This window comes from Podarcis melisellensis (genome assembly GCF_964234715.1).
Source record: "Podarcis melisellensis genome assembly, chromosome: 9".
Classification (NCBI taxonomy): domain Eukaryota; kingdom Metazoa; phylum Chordata; class Lepidosauria; order Squamata; family Lacertidae; genus Podarcis; species Podarcis melisellensis.
Genome location: NC_138541.1, coordinates 60,436,715 through 60,456,057, shown reverse-complemented (window position 1 = coordinate 60,456,057; position 19,343 = coordinate 60,436,715).

The window sequence follows — 19,343 nt, the reverse complement described above, 5'->3', positions numbered from 1 at the left end:
GGTTTAACCCACAGCGCCACCAGCATCCCCTTGAGACTTCTTAGGGTAGTGATAAAGCGGGATATCAAATCCAAACTCTTCTTCATCTTCTTTTTCTTCTTCTTCAGACACTGACTCGCAATGAACATTTGATGCTTATGGTATCTTTTGCTTCATATTGCTTAACGTAGGGAGAAACAGCCAATGCACAGGGCTGCCAGGAAACCTGCCTTTTAACTAAACAATCTGAAGTACCAGGAATCCAGTCCCTCAAAGCAGGCTTTTTCAATCTAACCCCAAAGTTAGCCAAGAAATATTTCATAAGTATGATGACTGTACAAGTTCCTGCTTATGCCACTGGGATTTTAAATGGTTTATTGTGCTGATAAACTGGGACAAGTGGTTATTATGCTGAAGACAAGAATGAATTTGGACTGTAATTACACTGTGCTGGAATTTTAGCAAAAAAAAAAAAGCTGGAATTTGAATTTCCTTGTGTTTCTAAAGGAAAAAGTTCACATGAATGGTGACAGGCCTCATGTCTCTGGAAATCACAAACGATCCATTAGAGCCAATTTGTACATGCAATACACCTTCTAGGAATATTCAGGGTTGGGAATCACATGGTTGAATGTTCTTAACATAAAACAAGCTCTGCATAGAAAACCAGCACATTAGGAAGAGAGTTAGGCTACATTTCCAAAGACAGGGTGAAGCATTTAATCATGTAATTATCTGTCAGTATTCAAAATTGATGGGGGCTATACCACATTATTGTGAGCATGTAAATCAGCTTGTGCTCAACGCTGTTCTGCTTGCGTAATTGTGCAGTGTGGGTGAGGAGAGAGAGAGTCTATTAAAACAATATACAGTGTGCACGCCACTTACACATGGGTTCAGTTCCAGGGGTCTGCGTGCAGAGGCAAAATTGTGCAAAGTCAGGAACGCCGCCTCCACAGCACTATCAGAGCCTTCCCTCCCCCTTCTCCAAGCCTGGTAAGCGAGGAAAACTGACTGGGCATGTAGATGGGGGGAATAAATAAATGGAAAGTGGTGGGTTTTCCTAGCTCTCCTTATTTATTTATCCCCGCCCAACCCATACAAGGTTGCAATCGCAAACCATCATCTATGACAGACAAAATGTGGATGCTTTTGAAGGTTTGGCAGCAACACTATCAAACCAATTAGCCCATGTTAAAATGCAAGGGGGAGTGTTGTAGCTCAGTGTGAGAGCAACTGCTTTGCATGCAGAAGGTTCAGTCTCCAGCTAGGGCTGAGAGAGAATCCCGGCTGATGCCATGAAGAGCCGCTGGCCGACAGCGTAGACAAATAACTGAGCTAGATGGTCTGACTCGGTATAAAGCGACTTCTTGTGTGGAAGCTACCGTATTTTTCACTCTATAGGACACACTTTTCCCCCTCCAAAAATGAAGGGGAAATGTGTGTGCGTCCTAGGGGGCGAATGCAGGCTTTCGCTGAAGCCTGGAGAGCGAGAGGGGTCAGTGCGAACTGACCCCTCTCGCTCTCCAGGCTTCAGGAAGCTATCTGCAAGCCTTCGGAGTGCGGAGCGCGGGAACTCCTGCCGGGCTCTGAAGGCTTGCGGATAGCAGCCTGCAGCCCGGGAAGCGCACTGCGCTCCACGGGCTTCAGGCAGCTATCCGCAAACCTTTGGAGCGCTCCCCCAGCCCGCAAGCTCCGGGAGCGGCGGCAAGGCTGCGCAACCTTGCCTCCGCTCCTCGACCAGTTCTGGGGGCTGGGGTCAGTGGAAGCTTGGGCTTCCACCGCCCCAGCCCCATGGCTAAAAATGAAGCCGTGCGCAGCCTCTCCCGGCTGGAGAGGTTGTGCATGGCTAAAGAGGAAGCCAAGACTGCCAGCGGGATGGATGGGGCTGGGGGGGGTTAATTTCCCCCCCTTTATTTCCCCTCCTAAAAACTAGGTGCGCCCTATGGTCCGGTGCGCCCTATGGAGCGAAAAATACGGTATTTTCAGGTGTAGGTGGCAAGATGCAAATTCCAGACTAGATACAAATACCGGTGCCGTTAATGATTTGAACTGCAGCAAGCTGTCTCTCTTGCTTTTCATTGCTATTCCTTGCAGTTTCTTAGGCCAAGTAGTCACAGAGTTCTTCTAGCTGGGTCATTTCGGTAAGGCAGTGCTGCAGCCTCTTTACCGCAACACTGACTCACATCCCTCCCCCCTCCCCCACCTTCCCACCACTTCAAAGTTTTTGAAATCCCGTTAGGTAAACTTGCAGCCAAAAAATCCTCCAGTAGTTTCCAGACACAGCATGACTTGTCCTGTTTCCCCAGATTTATTTACATAAGCTATTGTAAGATGAATGAATGTCTCCTGTTACTCCCACCTGGAGACTATTTCTCATGCATTTCCAGCACAGAACCTTCTGTTTTAGCATATTATCCCTGCAGGGATTTTATCTCTGAAACACAGGAAGCTTTCTAATTGCGATGGTTGCCTAGGCCTCTTCACAGGTGCATTGTTTTCCATTCCTCTGAAGGGATAACTACTCTCTCTGGCTAAAAACGGGATTCCAATGATTTCAACCGACTCTGGCAATCTCGTGTATTCTATTCTAGATGCCAGAACATGCCGACTGCTAATATCTTCAGGCTAATTGCACTCTTTTCCATAGGTTAACTATTTTTGCTGAGTAGCATGTATATGTATGTGCATTTATATATTCCATATGAGTGGGTGTGTATTTTTATATTCTGGGAATTTTCTGGTACAGGATGATGCAGGCAGTATCTATATTTATAACAGTCAACATAGCTTGTTGCGTCTCAGTGAAGGGCTTTTAATATCTTTACCAGAGTCTCACCTGTTGATGAAAGAGCCTTATACAGTGGTACCTCGGGTTACATACGCTTCAGGTTACATACGCTTCAGGTTACAGACTCCGCTAAGCTAGAAATAGTGCTTTAGGTTAAGAACTTTGCTTCAGGATGAGAACAGAAATCGTGCTCCGGCGGCACAGCAGCAGCGGGAGGCCCCATTAGCTAAAGTGGAGCTTCAGGTTAAGAACAGTTTCAGGTTAAGTACGGACCTCCGGAACAAATTAAGTAATTAAATCGAGGTACCACTGTACATTGTCAAATTGTTGGTTTAGCAAGGCAAGTGTAACCTGCTCTGACTGCAGGGCTTTGGTCAGAAACTACCCAATAATCTTTTAAATTGGCCCAAGTTGGCAGCCCACCAAGAGCACGATAAATTTCTGCTCTGAAACTACAATTGGTTCAGAACTCAGCAGCTGGATTACTGATGGGGGCTGGTTGCCAGACACACATCTCTCTCATTTCAAAGTAACAATTCCAGTCGCCGGTTTTCACCTTCGTCCTATGGCAACCTATGGCCTTCCAAAAGTTGCTGGATTACAGATCCTATTATGCCTTTTGGCCATGCTTTCTGGAGAGAACAGCGGTTGTTGTCCAACAACACCTGAGGACCCAAGATTGGGCAAGAGTGAACCTGTGAGCATGTCTTGTGCCACTATTGTGGACCTCCTGATTCTCTTACTTTCACATCTACTAGCAGCAACCAAGGATGTGGTGGGTAGGAGAGGAGGAGGGTAGCAGAGCCAGTTCCTAGTTTGAAGGGATGCTTGACAAAGTGTCGTCTGGCAAGTTCTCCTCCTTTGGGCATTCTGGGAAATAAAAATGGGTGCCTGCTGCTTGCAACTACCAGGCATGAGGTACCAGGACTGGCATTAGCACTGCTGGGCCCTCCCAGAGGCAACAGCAGCTGCCCAAGGGTACCAGATGCTGAGGCCAGGCCAGAGCATGATTATTTATGGACAAGAAATAAACAAAATTGGGTGTCACAGAGGAGCGTGCAAAGCAGCCCAGATTTTCGGTGTTTAGATCTGCTGTGAGAGCAAGCTCGCACAGGTCCAGTTTTGTCATACAGGTCTTTTGACAATGGGCACTTGTGGTGAACTGATCGCGACTGATTCATGGAACCAGTTTGTCATGCAAACAAGCTTTTGCTGAAGTGGAGTGTACCAGAACTGAAAACAGCAGATCTGAAAGAGTTTTGTGGGTCAAAGGCACGAGCAGAGAGGCGTTCACTTTGCACTGAAGCTAAGAAAACACATTTCCCCCTTCTCCCCCTCTACCCCTGCCCCAAAGTTCAGAGCTCAACCAAAGTGAAAAGAAATTCGCTGTCAGCCTTTGGTTTAAAAAGAAGTAGGAAGTTTGCAAATTGCATACGGCGGGGAAGGAGGAAATGAGAGTTTAAGAAACAGCTTACTACAAATGCAACTGGAGCTACTTGCACATTTAGCTGGTGGGTCGTCTTTGCAATGTCCAAAAAGGAATGTGCAAGAGAGAAAAAGCACGGACCATGCATGCCAAGTTCACCAGAGGTGCCATTTTAGCTCTCATTAATTGGGTTCCCCTTGCAAACTAAGAGGCATAGCTGCTTTTAATGTGTGTCAGGTAATTGTGGTGAACTTTGCAATGGAATGCAGATCTATTTGGCCTTGTTATTTCTGTGTTATTCTTCCTCCCGTTCAGTTTTAAGCTGTTAAATTAGGTTACTTTATTGTTCTGTTACAATGTTAGATTTTTTTTTAATGATGTACTTACTTATTGACAATATGATTTGTAATTATTATGGAGTGTATGTGGTTTTATAATCGTTAATGTTTACTGCTGTTCATTTAATCTGTGATGAGCCACTTTGGGCACAATCTTTTGGGAAAGTGCCATAGAAATTAGAAGAGGAATGCCAGGAACAAGATTCTCAGCAAGATTTGAAGCCCTGCTCTGGGACATATTGAAGTATGTTTGTAATTTTTTTTAAGCAGTGTATTTTAAGAGTATTTGTTGCAGGTTTTTTTATTACTCTCGTAATTATATTTGCTTATTTAAATAACCGTTAGCAGCTCTGCAATGTTTCTACTCGCAGAGCAACTGAAAATAAGTATTTAAAACCAGTAAAATATTGTATAACAACAAATAAAAACACATTAAAACAGCAAAGGTGGTGTAAAAGTATCTGCTGCAAGAATTTTTATTTACAGAATATTTACTAGGGATCCATAAATCATCCTGAGGTTCGACTGAGAAAGGATTAGGTTTTTGTAAGTACCTGGTTTGGGAACTTGCAAAAGACAATAACCACTCAATGAGCTGCTTTGGGCATAAAACTAAGCCAAACAACGACTTCTTAGCATGAGTATTCCCAAAGAAGATATCACAGCAGCTGAACTCCCTCTGCCCCTACTACTGCTGTATTGCCGTAAGCCGAACTATGTTTGGCTTGGCATGTCCCAAAGCTCATGGTTAGTCTCTGCCAGATAAACCATGTGCTATAAACACCCAAGAACAAATCTTAGTCACAGCTCATGGTTTGTTTGGAGTGAGACAAACCATGAGGTTCAGGTTGGGTGACACACTACATTAAACCATATCTTGGCTTATGGCAGTTCAGCAACAGCAGTGCTGGAGGAGGGGGCAAAGCAGTTGTGATGTCTCATGTTTATGAATTAAATCATGGCTTAGTGTTGCATGTGAATCAGCGGAGTGGGTAGAACAAGTGAGTTGCCAGAAATATAGTTTCTTCCAAGGAAAAGTCTGGTGCACAGGGGGTGCTGTCCTGCTCTCTGCCAGCTTGCCCCGATGTTCTGCCAGCCAAATGCACAAGTGCATATTCAGAATTACCAGGAAAACTTGGTCAAAGCCTCATGAGAACCTGGTGAGCTACCCGATAAATTCCAAGAAATGACCAGCTTTGAGTGTAAGCAAAGATTGCCACTTGATGGATAGTGAAAGAAAACTCATTTCCCAATGGGTGCATATTCTGTAGCATTATCAAACTGGTGAGCTTAATAATCCCTGGCTGTGACTGCATATGAAACCCTGGTGAATGAATGGGACTATAATTCATCCGACAGGGTGCCAATATTGTAATGAATGACTGTAGGAACTGATCCCCCCCCCCCATGGTCCAAGGTAATTGGCTTTTCAACCAGTGGATACAAGACTTGCGTAAGGCCAAGACCTACAATCTTCTTTTCTTCATTAATTACATCTCTTAACAATTATAGACCATGAAAGCCATTCAGCTGATGCAAGCGTGTGTTTCACTGTGCCTTGCTGTATTAAAGATGAAGGTGTAGATTGTCCTTAATTGAAATGGAGAGCATCTCAATAATCCCTGACTGAAGCCTCCTCAAAACATGTTTGAGAGGATTTGTGTACCTGTTTTGTAGGACCTAGCACCTCAATCTGCCTGATTTTAAGAGGCTCATTGTTTCAGATGGCGACAACTCCCTTGGGCAGCCTGCCCAGTGGAGCCAAATTTGGAGTGAATTTTGAAATGTTGCATGTTACGATCCAGTGTCAACTGACATTTAGCAAGATATTTAGATTATAATTAGAAGGCTTGTGAAAGATGATCCCATAGGTTGATAGCTAGCCCAACAATTCCACAGGAACCTCTATAGATTTCTCTCTTCTGTTTGTAACCTCACCTGCCCTACCTCCACAAAGAGCTCAGATGAGCATTTTTACCCTCAGAGCTGCAATGTTTAGCAAATAATAGACTGGAAACTTTGTGGTTGATTAAGAAGGTGCCTTCAGTTAATCATACAGGGTTTTGGGTGGGTTGTTTTTTTTTAATGTGAACTATTTCTGCACAAGTTTATCACAAAAACAGCCGGGGATAAATGTCAGCTTAGAAGAGACATTACATTGTTTTGTCACAGGTGAGATAGTGCCCTTCCTTACTGAAACCTGTATAACAACTTTAGTATAGTAGTACAGTACTTGCTTTGCACACAAAAGGTCCTTGTACACATGTGCACGCATACACCCAAATACACACAGCCTTTAGCCCCACTTCAGGATATTTTAATATAAGCTATAAGCTACTGAGATCACTGTAGGTGGTGACAGCAGCCATGAAATTAAAAGACGCCTGCTTCTTGGAAGAAAAGCAATGACAAACCTAGACAGCATCTTAAAAAGCAGAGACATTACCTTGCCAACAAAGGTCCGTATAGTTAAAGCCATGGTTTTCCCAGTAGTGATGTATGGAAGTGAGAGCTGGACCATAAAGAAGGCTGACTGCCGAAGAATTGATACTTTTGAATTATGATGCTGGAGGAGACTCTTGAGAATCCCGTGGACTGCAAGAAGATCCAACCTCTCCATTCTGAAGGAAATCAGCCCTGAGTGCTCACTGGGAGGACATATCCTGAAGCTGAGGCTCCAATACTTTGGCCACCTCATGAGAAGAAAAGACTCCCTGGAAAAGACCCTGATGTTGGGAAAGATGGAGGGCACAAGGAGAAGGGGACGACAGAGGACAAGATTGTTGGACAGTGTTCTCAAAGCTACCAGCATGAATTTGACCAAACTGTGGGAGGCAGTGGAAGACAGGAGTGCCTGGCGTGCTCTGGTCCATGGGGTCACGAAGAGTCGGACATGACTAAATGACTAAACAACAACAAATAAGCTACCGAAACAGGCAAATTCCCATTCTCTCCCCTTCTATTTTTCTTTCACCACCGAGCTGAGACCCTCAATGTTATGTAGGTCCTGGAAGCTCAAAGGCTCATAATAGACATGTTCGTTGGTTTGTTTTGAAATTTTATTTTCATTATTTTCATTTTATAAGTGAATAGACATATGCATACCAAGGGGTTTCCCCATGCCTGTAGAAACGACTAATTTTGGATGGGCTCATTTCACTTACAAAATGATCTACACTTCACCTCTCATGTTTGACATTGGAGGGAACGACCATATGTGAGTCCTTCGCTATATTAGCCCCTGTGGCTAGATAACATGTGTTGTATTTCCATTGAGAGGGATAGCTTTAACTTCTAAGCCCAATCAGAAAAGTCTCACAGGAGCAACTACTGAAAAGCCCACTCCAAACTGCAAATTATATTTTTTTCCTTCATTGTACCATGTCCAAGCGGGTGGCACTGTGGTCTAAACCACTGAGCCTCTTGGGCTTGCCGATCAGAAGGTCAGCGATTTGAATCCCTGTTATGGGGTGAGCTCCCGTTTCTCGGTCCCAGCTCCTGCCAACCTAGTAGTTCGAAAGCACACCAAAAAGTGCAAGTAGATAAATAGGTACCGCTCTGGCAGGAAGGTAAACAGCATTTCCGTGCATTGCTCTGGTTTTGGTGTTCCGTTGCGCCAGAAGTGGCTTAGTCATGGTGGCCACATGACCTGGAAAAACTGTCTGTGGACAAACGCTGACACCCTCGGCCTGTAAAGCGAGATGAGCGTCACAACCCCAGAGTCGTCTGTGACTGGACTTAACTGTCAGGGGTCCTTTACCTTTACCTTTCTACCACGTCCAAGACTGTTACGATGATCTGGCAAATTTCTGAATAATCTCTCCCCAAGACTGATAATTTTCCGTTCCTTGCTTATATGTACAACTTAAACTTAAACTTGTTCCCATTGGGAGGGTTGACATTAATTTCAATGCAAAGCAGGATCTAAAATGTAACTTTTCCAACTCAGATAAGAGGAAACGAGTTTTCATTTATCGGTGCTTAGATTAAAGCATGTAGTTTTTCAGGCTGATGAGGCAAAGACTTTTTTGTGTGTGAAAGGGGTGTGAAATATGCCGCTGTTTCACTGTGTTCCATGTTTGTAAGGCCGAATGTGTGGACACCTGAGGCTGTGTCATGCAATAGTGCCTGAAATTGTACTTACTGGAATCTCTAAATCACACTAATGCAAACACAAATAGTACACATTATGATCCTGGTTCTAGAATATAAAAATTAGCAGGAGAAAAGTGGAAGAACCAGAGAACCCAAATCTAATAATCATTTGCATTAAAATTGCAAAAATGTGGGTTTTCCCCCCTATGCACCCAAATGCTAGACCAAAAATCCTGTAATCTGTAATGCATATGCAATTTTGGATAATATAAGCAAGGAAGGGGTATATGTCCCTTTCTCTGGTGGGAATGCAACCTGGTTAAAGAATACTGGGAAAAGATCATTTAAGGCAGGGGTCAGCAAACTTTTTCAACAGGGGGCCGGTCCACTGTCCCTCAGACCTTGTGAGGAGCCAGACTATATTTTTTTTTGAGGGGGGTGAACAAATTCCTATGCCCCACAAATAACCCAGAGATGCATTTTAAATAAAAGCTCACATTCTGCTCATGTAAAAACACACTGATTCCCGGACCATCCGTGGGCTGGATTTAGAAGGCAATTGGGCCGGATCTGGCCCCCAGGCCTTAGGTTGCCTACCCATGGTTTAAGACATTAAAGGTATCACGGACTTTAAGTGAAAACGAAGCCTTCTTCATACTTTTGGGGCATGTTAAAAGACTGGGTACAAATAGAATTTTGTAATGGCTATGCATTATTTTCTAGCAAAAGCTTGGAGAAGAGTTTGTATGCCAACATAATTGATCAATGGAAGAGAAAGCTGAATCATCATGGCCACTGATGAAAACCACCAACCACAAAATGTTTTAAAAGAAAGTAGAATCAATGCAGATTTTTCAAAAGGAATAGGATGGAATTTATTCAGCAGGACAACCAATACCGGCTATATAAATTAGTAACTCAGAATATTATAAGCATTCTTGCTACTAAGTGTGTGTGTGTGTGTGTGTGTGTGTGTGTGTGTGTGTGTGTGTGTTTCTAGAAGGGAAAACTGTAAGAATTTAAAAATGTTTAAAAAACCTGATCCAATATTATATCAGACGAGAGAGAGAATTAAACCTCAAAAATGAGCAAATATCTGTCTTCCAGTTCATTTAATTTGCATAAATGTGCTTTTGCCCCACCCTGTGACCAGTAGCCTTTGTTCAGTTTTGAAAGCATGCAAACAAGCAAGTCTGTTTATAGTCATAAAGACTGGGAACCTGCTCTTTTCAGCAGAAAACGAAGAAAGGACATTGATCTGATAATAAAATTTTGCTGTGCTTTGTGTGAAATGGCAGAGGACACGCAGCTTTGGTTCTGATGGTTAAGTAAGAACAACAGCAGCAACATTTTAAAAAAAGGATTAACTGTCATAGACTAGAGCAATTTGATCCGAATTGTAAGAGCAAACCCACCTCCCCACCAGGTGGCACTGTTGTTCCAAACAATTAATGGGGAACTATTGTTCCTTTGCAGGATGCGAACTTTGAAAGGGCAGCGTCAGAAAAATTATTCAAGACTTATTTTGGATCTGCTTTTTTTAATTATTTATTTAATTTATTTAATTATTCTTTTGGGGGGAGTACAGGATGAGGCAATCCTTAAGGTATCCTAAGCCTAGTTATTCAGGGTTTTGTACATGAACCCTCAACCTGGCCTAGTAGCAGACAGGAATCCAGTGCAATGTTTAATAGCAGTGTCAGTGTGGTGTAGTGGTAAAAGTATCGGACTAGGACCTGAGAGACCAGGGCTTGAATCCCCACTAAGCTACCAAGCTCACTGAACGGCCTTGGGCCAGTCACTGCCTCTTGGCATAGCCTACCTCACAGGGGGCTTAAAAGGAGGTGGAGAACCATGTATACTGAATGAACTTCCTGGAGAAAAGCAGGGAGGACCTTAAGGTCCATAAATAGCAACACCCTACAGGTCCCGGGCCCTAAGAAAGTTAGATTAGCCTCAACCAGAGCCAGGGCCTTTTCAACACTGGCTCCGGTCTGGTGGAACGCTCTGCCTCGTGAGACCAGGGCCTGTGAGACAGAGTTGTTCTGCCTGGCCTTTGGCTTGGAATCAATTTGATTCCCTCCCCCTCTTTCTTTTTTCCTTTCTCCTCCTGGGAAGAGGCTGCATTTTAATGTTTTAATGTTGTATTTTAATCTTGTTTTTTAAGTTCTATTTCAATCAACTTGTTTTTATTATCAGTTGTTAGCCGCCCTGAGCCCAGTCTTGGTGGGGAGGGCGGGGTATAAATATATTATTATTATTATTATTATTATTATTATTATTATTATTATTATTATTAAAATGCAATAAATAGACTGACGGCAGTCTACTCCCGTCACTAGTCCAGCCGCAGCATTTGGCACTAGCTGAAGCTTCCAGGCCAGATATTTAGATACAGTGGTACCTCGGGTTAAGTACTTAATTCGTTCCAGAGGTCTGTACTTAACCTGAAACTGTTCTTAACCTGAAGCACCACTTTAGCTAATGGGGACTCCTGCTGCCGCTGCGCCGCCGGAGCACGATTTCTGTTCTCATCCTGAAGCAAAGTTCTTAACCCGAGGTAATATTTCTGGGTTAGCGGAGTCTGTAACCTGAAGCGTATGTAACCCGAGGTACCACTGTATCTTAGAATCATAGAATTGTAGAGTTGGAAGAGAGAGGCCCTGATGATCATCTCGTTCAGCTCCCTGCAATACAGGAATATGCATCTGGATCAGACCTGCAACATTGCTGTTATCAGCACCACGCTCCAACCGATTTTCCCTGGCCCTCTTTTTTATAAAAAGGTTCAGAAGTGCTCCTCTATTTTACATCTTGGTTGTTGAGCTGCGGGCCCCGTCACCTTTTCAGACATGCCACAAGGTATAAAGTCGTTCCTGTCTCAACAAGTTTGTAATGAAATGAGCATGCAGACTCTCGTTTGGAATGCCCACTCGCTTTTACAGACCAGACATCCACATCAATAATGCTCAGGAGCCACTCAAAGGCATTTTCAGCCTCATGCATGAAAGTCCTCTTCGGCTGAAATCTGGAGAGTAAATTCCAGTGAAACGAATGCAGCGAATTGGCTGCAACTCACTCGTGCATCTCCTTCATTTCAATGGGACTGAAGTGCAACTAAATTTCTCTGGATCGGGTCCCATATTTATGTTTACCTAGAAATGAGTCCAGCATCTTAAAAAGCAGAGACGTCACCGTGCCAACAAAGGTCCGTATAGTTAAAGCCATGGTTTTCCCAGTAGTGATGTATGGAAGTGAGAGCTGGACCATAAAGAAGGCTGATCGCCAAAGAATTGATACTTTTGAATTATGGTGCTGGAGGAGACACTTGAGAGTCCCATGGACTGCAAGAAGATCAAACCTATCCATTCTTAAGGAAATCAGCCCTGAGTGCTCACTGGAAGGACAGATCCTGAAGCTGAGGCTCCAATACTTTGGCCACCTCATGAAAAGCGAAGACTCCCTGGAAAAGACCCTGATGTTGGGCAAGATGGAGGGCACAAGGAGAAGGGGACGACAGAGGACGAGGTGGTTGGACAGTGTTCTTGAAGCTACAAACATGAGTCTGACCAAACTGTGGGATGCAGTGGAAGACAGGAGTGCCTGGCGTGCTCTGGTCCATGGGGTCACGAAGAGTCGGACACGACTAAACGACTAAACAACAACAGAAATGAGTCTCGCTGTGTTCAAAAGGACATGCTCCCAGGTAAGTGTGCAAAAGAAACGTAACAACAAATCAAGCTGCGTCGCCATTGAAAAGCTCCACCCGTTTCTTCTATCAGCACTCCATGATGACGGAGCTGTCAAACATCTGTTTGTCTTCTTCACTTCACCCGGACTAACTCACGTGAGCCAAATGCTACCTGTATCCAACGTTTCAGGGGAAACAATCCACACCGAACAAGCCGGTGTGTCACCCATGCTCAACTGTACACTCCCTTCGACAAACAAACAAACAAACAAAAACCCACATAGATTGTGAAGCAAAGAACAGCGCATTGCTCCGTAGGTGTTTTAAGACGATGCCTTTCTTCATTGACCATTTTCTCTGCTGGTTTTGAAGATAAGGATCAAGATGCTGTGGGAACAGGGTGAAACAAGAACCGTGTGTGTGTGTGTGTGTGTGTGTTGTGATCTTGCTCCACTTGCTTATGTCAACATACACTCAGAAGTCAGTTGAGACACTGGAAGTTTCAATACTTGGTATTGCTGTCAGCCCACACGAAGACTAACACGACCGCCAAAGCTATCACATGGCATGTGTCTGCGCGACCTCCTGGCCAGCTGATGGTCTGGTTTTAACCTTTAAAGCCCTATATGGCCTAGGACCCTCGTACCTACGGGACCGCCTCTCCTGGTATGTCCCACAGAGCAACTTACGGTCTTCAAATAAAACATCTTGAAGGTCCCAGGCCACAGAGAGGTTAGGCTGGCCTCAACTAGAGCCAGGGATTTTTCGGCTGTGGCTCCAATCTAGTGGAACACTCTGTCACAAGAGACTAGGGCCCTGCGGGACTTGACATCTTTCCGCAGGGCCTGCAAGGCAGAGCTGTTCCACCAGGCCTTTGGCCAAGGCACAGCCTGACTCCCTCCTTTGGCAATCTTCACAGAACTTTAGCCTAATGGTTGCCATCAATTTGAATTGAATTAATTTTATAATGAAATGATTTTAGAATGTTGTACTATTTTATTGTTGTTAACCCCGCCCTGAGCCAGGCTTCAGCTGGGGAGGGCGGGATATAAATAAAATTTATTATTATTATTATTATTATTATTATTATTATTATTATTATTATTATTATTTTTATTCCTGCCAAGTGGTGAGGAGAATCTTGCTGTCAGCAGAGGCCGATCCATTAGGACAAGCAAGGCACTGACCCAATGAGCTCCGTCTGCCCTCGGCTAACCTGCTCCTGCCAAGGTCCTTTCCAGCATGGCTGGCATCAGGGAATGGTCGGAACAGGAAGACTAGGAAGTGTGAGGAAGACACAGGATCTACCCACTCTGGAAGAATGGCAGATGAAGATGATAGACTATATGGGACTAGCAGAAATGACCGGCAGAATCCGAGACCAGGGAGAAGAGTCAGCGGAAGAAGATTGGAAGAAATTTAAAGACTACCTACAGAAACACTGTAAAATTAATGAATGTAAGAATGATGTCGGATAGAAATTAAGTGGTTTCTAGCTGTGATGTTTTAAGAGAATGGGGGGGGGGAGGTTCAGAAGCAGGTTAAAACTTATTGATAAGGATTTGCTGAATTAACAATTTGAAATGGAATACAAAAAAGGGAGGTATGAGGAGGTCTGGGAAACAATTCAATGGAAAATAAGTTGTGGAAATTTTGTATGTTTTTTAATTATTTTTCTTTTTGTATTTTTGTTATTTTTTTCTTTTTCTTTTTGATTTTTCTTTTTGTATTATTATTGAAAACTTTAATAAATATCTTATATAAAAAAAGGAAGACTAGGAAGTGTGCACTCAGTCTGAGCATCTTTTCTCCGAAGAGGAGGAGGAGGGGGAAGCCTGGTTCAGGAGGAGAGAGAGAGAAAGAGATGCTATACCGTACGAGGAAGAATTACCGAGCTACGAGATAGCGGAGGAGGAAGGGGAGGCGAGAGAGCAGCCAGCAGAGACCTCCTTGGATAATAATAATAATAATAATAGATTTATACCCCGCCCATCTGGCTGGGTTTCCCCAGCCACTCTGGGCAGCTTCCAACAAAATATTAAATTTTATCCCCCATTTGCTCCCAGTCCTCACCTGAAATGACACTGGGAGCACTGGGGAGGAAAGAAAATGGAGCCCAGGCTAGCAGCACAATAGCTACAAGAAGAAAACAGCAAAAAGCTGAGTGTGACGTCGTCGTCCCCCATGTCAAGAAACCACAAAAGAATTTCTGCTCCCCCTAGAGAAATATGGTGAAAAGCCCACCCTATCCCCATTATTCTGCCCAGAAACTGAGTGGAGAATTGAAAGCCCAGCTCTAACTTGAAATCCTGCTGGCGTTCTGGGGCATTGTACCAGAAATCAAAACATGTCCAAGAGTATATAAGGACATGCCGCGTGTCTGTGTACTCCCTGTTATCTGAGAGGATGATGACGATGACGGCGAGTCTCTGGAGTGGCATTTTAGCCTTTGGCCTGCATCAGCGTGGGGAAAGGGTTGCTCCGTTGCTCCGTCTTCTGGGAGAGATTCTGCAACTTCTCCCGGGACTCTCATGCCTGATGGGTAAATAGCGCTGAGCATTCTGTCTGCGGACCTTTCTGCAAATGACCAAACACACAGGGAAGAAGGCATAGTTATTTTCTAAGGTGGTGTAAGGCCTCTCCCTGCCTCCCCCTCTTGTTGGCTGTACATATATAAAACAAAAACCCAGCTTTTCTGAGAACCAAAGACGATATAAATAACTCTGCTACAGCTGTAGGAATTAATTCCCATCAGTCAATTGTATTTATTCAAAAAGCTAGGATGCACATTACACAGATGGCCAAATTCTTAATGGTACCACTGTATCTTTGGGGATGGTTTGCATGTCAGATGGCTGTCTTCCATCACGGTGTGTATAAATGGGATTACAGTGGTAACTCAGGTTAAGTACTTAATTAGTTCCGGAGGTCCTTTCTTAACCTGAAACTGTTCTTAACCTGAAGCACCACTTTAGCTAATGGGGCCTCCTGCTGCCTCCATGCCGCCGGAGCACGATTTCTGTTCTCATCCTGAAGCAAAGTTCTTAACCCGAGGTAATATTTCTGCGTTAGCAGAGTCTGTAACCTGAAGCGTATGTAACATGAAGCGTATGTAACCCGAAGCGTATGTAACCCGAGGTACCACTGTAGATTATTTGTTCCTCATGTGGCATGTGGAGAATATTGTGAATTGAAAGCTCATTAGGAAAAAGAAAGGGTGCACACAGACTGCATAGACACCATATCTTTAAAGCACCCCCCCAAAGAATCATGGGAAATGCAGTTTATTAAGGGTGCTGGGAACTGTAGCTCTGTGAGGGGAAAACTACAGTTCCCAGGATTCTTGGTTTGTGTGTTTTAAATATGCTTTAAATGTATATAACGTGTACGCAGCCAAAGATTCAAAACAATCAGCAAGAGTTTCATCGAAAAGTAAGGGGTGAATATTAAAGATCTTCTGTATGTGCACCTATAGCTGGCTTTGAATGTTTGACCCTCTGCATAATGACCTTGTATGGACAAGAGCTAAGTTTAACATGATGAGCTGGAGGAAGATAGCACTCAATTTGTAATGTGACCCTTATGAGCCGTTCATATACTGAACTAAAGTAAAGATAAAGGGACCCCTGACCATTAGGTCCAATTGTGGCTGACTCTGGGGTTGTGGCGCTCATCTCGCTTTATTGGCTGAGGGAGCTGGTGTACAGCTTCCGGGTCATGTGGCTAGCATGACTAAGCCACTTCTGGCAAACCAGAACAGCGCATGGAAACGCCATTTACCTTCCCGCCAGAGCGGTACTTATTTATCTACTTGCACTTTGACGTGCTTTCGAACTGCTAGGCTGGAAGGAGCAGGGACCGAGCAACGGGAGCTCACCCCGTCATGGGGATTTGAACCGCCGACCTTCTGATCAGCAAGCCCTAGGCTCTGTGGTTTAACCCACTGCGCCACCCGCATCCCTTATATACTGAACTACAATCTGTAATATGCTCTGGCCTGGCTCGCTTGGCACACAAATCCAACCCTTGGCTTAGCGAGACCATGTGACATCCCGGGCTCCTGGACAGGAGCCCACACAGCCACTATCCTCCTCCTCAGCCCCTTTTTGAAGCTGCACTGCATTGGGCAAGCCCAAGATTAGCATGGCATGTTGTTTAAACTGGGGCTTGCAGTTAAGTTGTCTCCTCACTAACCATGAGCGGCTGCACGTGTGAACGAGGCTTCTGAGCTAGAAAGCAGTTTTTTGGTGATAGCATTTGTTGTATTGTGGCTTCTAGTTGGAAGACAGGCAACCTGCCTTATACCATGAGTATTTGTGCAGTATTATCTAGCCTTGTAAAAAGGTAAAGGACCCCTGGATGGTTAAGTCCAGTCAAAGGCGAACATGGGGTTGCGGCGCTTATCTCACTTTCAGGCTGAGGGAACCGGTGTTTCTCCACAGACAGACATGTGGCCAGCATGACTAAACAGGTACTGGCGCAACGAAACACCGTGACAGAAGCCAGAGCGCACAGAAATGCTGTTTATCTCCCACCACAGCAGTACCTATTTATCTACTCTCACTGGTGTGCTTTCGAGCTGCTAGGTTAGCAAAAGCTGGGACAAAGCAACGAGAGCTCACTCCATCATCATCATCATCATCATAAATTTATTATTTATACCCCGCCCATCTGGCTGAGTTTCCCCAGCCACTCAGGGCGGCTCCCAGTCAAGTGTTAAAAACAATACAGCATTAAATATTAAAAACTTCCCTGAACATGAGGATTCGAACCGCCCACCTTCTGATCAGCAAGCCCAAGAGGCTCAGTGGTTTAGACCACAGCAGCACCCACATCCTTTACATTTACCTAGCCTAGTACTCTGAACTGGCAGCGTCTCCCTAGAGTCCCAGGCAGAGCGTCTTTCGCATCTACCTGATCAGTTTATCTGCAGATGCCAAGCACTGAACTTGGACCATCTGCATGCAGAGCCTAAGCTGTGGTCCCAAAGTGAGGAAATTCAGCAAATTTCATCTCCAGTCAGAAGTATTTGTACCTAGACATGGCAGTGGGGAGATAGGCTGTAACAGTAGGTTGGGCTGCCACAGGAAGGCTATGTAAGGTTAAACAGGTATGGGTGTGTTTCTTTGAAACAGGAAGAAGATGGGTGGATTGTTCAGTATCTGGAATCAGGTTAGGTGTGGCAGAAAGAGGAGAACTAGGGATAGCGTCTGTTGGAAACAGGGAGGAAGGGAAGGTGACAAGGATGTGCTTGTGGTATGAGATGCTTGGCTAACCTGTGTCCCTGCAGATGTTGCTGGACTCCAATTCCCATCATCCCTGGCTGTTGGCCATGTTGGCTGGGGCTGATGGGAAGTGGAGTGCAACAATTGGTGGAGAGAACCATGTTCCTCTGGAAAGTGGTGATATTGAGGTCCAACTCCGAGGTCCTTCTCGCAGTTCCCTCACTGCGAGAAGTGAGGCTACAGGGAACCAGGCAGAGGGCCTTCTCAGTAGTGGCGCCCGCCCTGTGGAACGCCCTCCCATCAGATGTCAAGGAAATAAACAACTACCTGGCTTTTAGAAAACATCAGAAGGGAAGTTTTTAATGTTTGATATTTTGGTGTGTTTTTAATATTCTGTTGGGAGCCGCCCAGAGTGGCTGGGGAAACCCAGCCAGATGGGCAGAGTATAAATAAATACATTATTATTATTATTATTATTATTATTATTATTATTATTATTAGTGTTTGGTTAACACAAGAACCATTTTTTTTCTGATGCCACAGGAGCACATAATGTGAACTCAGGCACAGAACCCCAGCTTCCTGAGAATTTCAGTTTTCCCTTTCCAAAACAACGCATTTATAGTCTTAATGCCCTTCCAATGTGTGAGTGATATCTACTGAAACCCCGAATCCAGAGACGTGCCTGAATATGGTCTTTGGCAGCGGGGGCCAAGGATTCGATACTCTGTGCGTCTCCTTGACCTATTCCAAGATGAGCAAAACAATGGTTCGTCAGGTCATAAAGATAAATCTCACATCGAATATAACTGATCTGTGAAAAGGACTTGGTGATTTGAAAATAGAGGTTTTTTGTAACCCAAGCAAATCTTTAATAAAAACTTGTTTTTAAAAAAGAAATAAATGTGACCGTTTTGAATTATCACCCTTACAACAAATCTTTCTCTTCGTACCCTCCAGGCTAGATCCCAGAACTTGATATCATATCGATGGCATCGCTGTTCTGTCAGTAAAGGAACACACCACCAGTTGAGGGAGCCATGTTGAATTGTATGTAGCATTTAATCCCACATCTGTCCCTGAGTTTTCCTTCAAGGACTGTGGAAACTGCTTCATCTAACCATATTGAAACAGCTGCTGATATTTCGCAATGGCTGGTATAGTCTGTCAGGCAGGTTGTTATACATGGAATCTGAATACTTTGGTTCCCTAGCAATTAAAAAAGCCACACACTTTGTTGTCTCGACTGTGTTAAATACTGCCATCTCTTACCCATGCAAAATCATCGTCCTAGTTTGGTTATCCCATACATAAACACTATAATATAACCCGTTCCGTTCATTTTAATAGGAAAGCTTTATAATGCAAGAGTTAATGATAGTAAAATAATTTCACACAGCAATTTTCCAGCTTCAGCTTGCTACAGAATCCATTTGCATCTTCACAGGAGCCACGTAAGGGTTTGGTTATCTATAGTGATTTACTCAAAAGCAAGGGCTGGATTCACGACTGAGTGAGATTTTTTCTATATCCAAACCACTCTCTGGCCTCCTGGTCAGCAATTCATTTTACTGGAGGAGCTCATTAAGGAAGCAGGGGAAGTAATGGCTTCTCCCCTCACCCCAAAGTGGACTGGTCTGCCACAAAGTTCCATACCCAGGGCAGCTTGCCAGGGGCAGATGGTTCTCCAAAGGAAGATGGATTTGGACCCAAGCTCATCACCTTCCTACTCTAGTCACTGTGCTTTGCAGTCATCTTTCTATATACAGCGGTACCTCGGGTTACATATGCTTCAGGT